Source organism: Cebus imitator, unplaced genomic scaffold (genome assembly GCF_001604975.1).
Source record: "Cebus imitator isolate Cc_AM_T3 unplaced genomic scaffold, Cebus_imitator-1.0 Scaffold2, whole genome shotgun sequence".
NCBI lineage: Eukaryota > Metazoa > Chordata > Mammalia > Primates > Cebidae > Cebus > Cebus imitator.
The window spans coordinates 8,642,216-8,647,572 of NW_016107317.1; the positions used below are offsets into that span (position 1 = coordinate 8,642,216).

The following is a 5,357-nucleotide window of genomic DNA, read 5'->3' on the forward strand; positions in this document are numbered from 1 at the left end:
CTCTCAACAAACTCAGTACGTGATGCTTCTGTTTAAACTCACTCGAGTATAGCTCTATAAACAGGTGAGTAGATAAATACATTGTGTATTCATATAAGAAAAAACTAGCATTGAAGGGAATGAATTATTTTATCTATGACAATATGGTTGAACCTTAAAGTAATTATGGTGAGTCAAGCAGAAAAAAGTACCTATTGTTTGATGTACCTTAACATAAAATTCTTTTTAAAATGTAAACTAACCTATAGTGACAAAAGCAGTTCAGTGTTCCGGTCTGAGTTGGGTAGTGGTAGGAAGGGACAGGAGAAAACTTCTGGGGATGACCATCTTCATTATCTTTGTTTTATGACTGAATGCCTATGTCAAAATTCATTTAATGGTATACTTTATGTATGTGCATTTTACTGCATATAAATTATTCTTCCATGAAGTTGTTAATTTTTTTCTAAAACTTTATCTGTACTTGCATATCCGTTGGAAAACCTTCTCACTTCTCTGAGAGAATGCATATCGCACATTGAAGACCACAGGACTGAAGCACTAAAATATAAGAAGCAAGAAGGGTTGCTAATCTCTCTCTGTGTGTCAGACCTGTTCAGGATCCATGCAGCTGGCATAATTGACTCATTTATTCAAAATGTCTGTTGTTTCTATAATATAACAAGCAGTATACTAGAAAATGACTGAACAAAAAGGATGAAGTTCCTTCCCTTTTGTTGCTTATGTTTACTGGGAAAGAAAATATACAAACATAATTTATAAAAATATGGAATTTTAACAGATACGGAGGGGTCAGTAGGGCAAGTCATTAGAGAGTTACAAGTGCTACCTTTTCTTAGAGGTCAGGGAAAGCATCTGCAAGGCAGCAGTGGTTAAGCAGAAAAATAATTGAAGTGAAAAATGAACATCTGGAGGCAAAATAGTTCATGTAAAAGGAAGACGAAGTGACAAGGACTTGAGGCAGGTATATAAGTGAAAGGTTTATGGAATATCAAGCAGGTCTGTGTTGCTGGATAGTAATGGCTGAGTAGGAAACACTTGTAGAAAATATTGTCAGAGGGATAACCAAGAAAAGATTGTGTAGATTCTTGTAGGATGTAGAAAGGCCTTGGGTATTTATTCTAAGTGAGCTAGGAAGCATTGGAAGATTTTGAATACAATTTTCATGGAGAATTTCTTAACACAGTATGCATCAGTGTCATGTCTGACTCTTTAAGGAAAATCAATTGTTGACTGTTTTCAGCTTTTTAATATCATGATCATTGATAGTTGGATAACTGTGTCATATGTAATTATAGCCAACTTCTTTATCATTTTAAATATTACTCCAGATTAAGTCTTGGTTTTGACATCATTTAGTTGCTATAAGTTGTTTAAAATGGAAATTACATTTATATATTCCTTTAAAAATATTTATTGAGTATCTTCTAGGTAATAGATATTACTGTAGACACAGATGATGCAGCAGTGAACAAAAAAGATAAAAGTACATCCTTGCACTTCCAGAGCTTTCTCAGTAGTATAAATGTTTAGCTGTGAGGCAAAGGAAGGCTGACAATAAACAAAATATGTGAGCAAAATTCACAGTCTGATAAATAATGAGAACATTTAAGTAGCAAAAAAGCTATATTGAGTGTCAGAAATAGTAATAATAAAAAATGCTCACCGAAGACCTCACTGAGAAAGTGTCATTTGTGTGAGTACTAGAACATGGTGAGGGATTGAGCTATGCAGATACAGTATTGGGAAAGAACATTTCGGACAGAAAGAACAACAGGATGAAAGATGCTCAGGATAGGAGCTATAGAGCCTTCAGATTGCTCTTTGGATTTTATGCTCAATGATGTGGGTATCCACTGGTGGGGCGGGAGTGGGGATCTAAGCACAGCAATGCCATGATATGACTTGCTTTGACATGATGACCCTGACTGCTGTTTTCAGATTTACACAGGGAAGTGAGGTTGGGGAACAGGGGCTGTGAGTAGACAGGAGACAAGCTGAGGTACAAGTATAAGGATATTGCAATAATTCAGAACCAGAATAAAACTTGTGGAGGTGTTGAAAAGTAGCCTCATTCTGGGTATAATTTGAAATTTGAACCTGATATGAGCGTGACCAACAGCGGAATAAAAATTATTTCAATATTTTGCATATGTATGTGCCACTGGAAGGATGGAATAGACTTTGTTAAAATAAGGATATTCCAGGAGGAAAGAGGTTTGAGAAAGGAAGATGAGGATACCTGTTCAGAAAATGTTAATTATGGCCCAGGTGCAGTGGCTGGCGCCTGTAATCCCAGCACTTTGGAAGGTCAAGAAGGGCAGATTACCTGAGGTCAGGAGTACAAGACCGGGCTGACCAACATGGTGAAACCCTGTCTCTACTAAAAACACAAAAATTAGCTGGGCATGATGGCAGCCACCTGTTATCCCAGCTACTCAGGAGGCTGAGACAGGAGAATTGCATCAACCCAGGAGGCAGAGATTGCAGTGAGCCAAGATCGTGCCACTGCACACCAGCCTGGAAAACAAAGAGCAAAACTCCCTCTCAAATTTAAAACAAAAAAAGAAAAGAAAAAAAATATTAAGTATGAGATACATATTACAAATATAGAGGGAACTGGTGAGGAAACTAGATGAATCTAAAGTTCAGGAGCTAGGCTTTGGCCACAGATACAAATTTTGAAATTATCAACATAAAGATGGTATTTTGAGACATAAGAATAGACAGGATCATACACATACATGCAAAAGTTGAATCCTGAAATGTTTTAATTAAGAAGCCTAAAAAATGTAAAAAAAAAAAAAAAAATTAGTCAATGACTTGTAAATGGAGAAGTCAGTGAAAGTTTCAAAGCAAACTGCAAAGAATAGTGTCCTGGAAAGTATTGCCAGGGGTGAGAATCCTCAACTCTGAAAAATGCCGCAAATAGTTAAGTCAGATGAGGATCATTACATGTCAAATTTAGGTAATTTATGGCTTAGGAATTTATTAGGAAGTTGGGGACAAAAACCTGACAGGTGTGTGTTCAAGAGAGACTGTGAGGAGAGAGGTTGAAAACAATAATTATAAATGAGACTTTTTTTCTGTAATAATGGCGCAGAAATAGGGCCATATCAATATAAAGAGTGGAATCCAAAGAGAGATCTTGAAAGATGGGGAAATGAGAGGATGCTAACCTGCTGCTGGGGATATTTCTTTAGAACGGGGAAAGCGATATCCTCGACAGCACAAGGAAAGAAGGCAATCTGATAAAAGTGTAAGTTGGCCTTAGCGTTCACGTGGACAGTTCATCAAGGTAGAACATGTGGTACTAATGCTTTTCCTATATAGATGTGGTCCAGGGAGCTTTTGGAAGGTTTCTTTATTTTTGGTCATTGAAATAGGTCATCAGCTGAAAATGGACAGAGGGAAACACATGTAAGAATCTCAAGGAGAGAGATCAAAGTGCAAAGCAGTTACTCAGAAAGTGAACGACATGGATTAGAAAAATACAGTGTGACTTCTAGGCAAAATAAAAGGTCAATTTTGGCTTCATGATAAATTTAAAGTCAGCATGGTTGCTGGATTTTCTTCAGTTCTATCAGCTCCATGGGTAAACAGGCAGAAAGAGATAAGAAACAGCCAGATGCTTGAGGTATAGAAGGGAGTCAAATATATTTGAGTTACTGAATTAATTAATTTGACTTCATCCTTACTCAAGAAAACTTTCAGCTGAGTCAAGGTCTTCCTGTCTCTAAAAACCAAGTCAATAGAAGGACACCATTCTTTCTTCAAGCTTTGATGTAAGGAATATATCATATAAACCAGTCTTGATTTTTGTCCTTTAGAAGACTAGTCTTATGATTAATTGGCAACTTAGTATTCCATGTGGGATATCCAGTGTCCATCTACATCATATTCGACCCATACCCATGTAACAAGCAAAGAGGGTATGCTTTATTTTTTGAATGCTAATGTAACCAGTAGGCACATTTTTAAATTTTTTATTTGGAACAGTTTTAAATAGTTTGGATAATGTGTTGTGTTTGTATTTCTAAAGAAAAAGATGCAACCAACTTAATTGCATAAAAAATAAGTCATTCCCAGAAATAATTTATTTTCTAATGTTAACATAAAATAATGTGTGCATTCTGAGAAATTATTAATAGAACTTTTAAAAGAAGCCTGTCTTTTAAAGGTTCTATTAATAATTTCTCAGAATGCACACATTACCAGAATGTACAAAATACGTTTTTTTTTTCTGTTTGCCCAGGACAATTACCTAATGAGAAGGTTAATCATCATTGGACTCACAAAAACAAACAAAAAGCCAACTAACCATTCAAAGTGGGACTTTAACACCAGAAAAAGGATGAACTTGTTGCAGTTGCTGTAGCATTCTAAGTCCAGGTAAGAACCGTCAAGGTTGTTTAATTAACTTTTTTTTAATGTAAGACATTTTAACAAATTTCAATGAAAATGTTTTGGTAGTTATGACAAATTTTACAAATTTTGTGCTCTGCATTTTCTCCACACTTATGTTCTAGGCCCTAAAAGCCTAGTAAATATCCCTTCTAGAAATAGAAGAGCCTCAGGTTTATATCCTCAAAGATAAATTAGAGTAAATCATACCTTTATAAAGTAAAAAATAAAGTTTGAAGTCCTACTTCCATTGCTTTCTAAATGAATGAAACATGAAGCCTGAAAAAATGGACTTCTAAGTTACTTTCTTAAAATACACTATAATATCATTATTTGCATAAACTGTATAGAATTATTATACTAGCCTCTGTATTTCTTTGATTTCACTTTAACTGCATAAGTTGGAGTGGATGGGTTGGGGGGCAGGGTGGTAAATGTGTTTCAAAGTCACTTAACCACTTCACTTTTCTCTGTTCAACTCAAGTTTGATTTAGGGTGAGGGAAAAAAGATTTTCAAAATAATTTTTTATCTTTGTTCAAATAAGAGAAAAAAATCTTCTGGGCACAGCTCTTGGAAGGAATTGACAGCTCGATAAAATATTGGTTCCCTTCACCCATTCAGGAAGGTGACTTCCCTGATAAGGCAATTGTTTTCATTGTGAAAGTAAGGTGGAGATGCAGAATATCTCTCCTCTGAAAAATCTAAGAAGTTAGGAAATGCTGTTTTCCCTTTTATCTTCCTTGGTTCCATAGGTACATGCTAAAAACTGGGTTACTTGGCCTGCACTGGTTTTCTATAACCCCTTAAGTATGAAAAGCATAACAGAAATAATCAGAAGCTGGTAAGATTCTGCCCTCTACTTCAGCCCTATCAAACTGGGAAGAACTGACTTGTTCTGCTCAGGAAAGAGTTGCAATGCTATATCCAAATGCCTGTGACTCTGTCTTATAAA

The 5,357-nt window shown here is 35.7% G+C and overlaps 1 protein-coding gene across 1 annotated transcript in view; it reads left to right on the forward strand.

The window, feature by feature from the left end:
- The first annotated feature begins 4,330 nt into the window (after nt 1-4,330).
- The window catches only part of LOC108304734 (solute carrier organic anion transporter family member 1B3), an 81,417-nt gene continuing 80,390 nt past the window's right edge, over nt 4,331-5,357 (forward strand). Inside the window, exon 1 of the mRNA XM_017529033.2 lies at nt 4,331-4,392. The gene's annotated coding sequence lies outside the window, so the exon portion shown is untranslated. The remainder of the gene's footprint in view (nt 4,393-5,357) is intronic.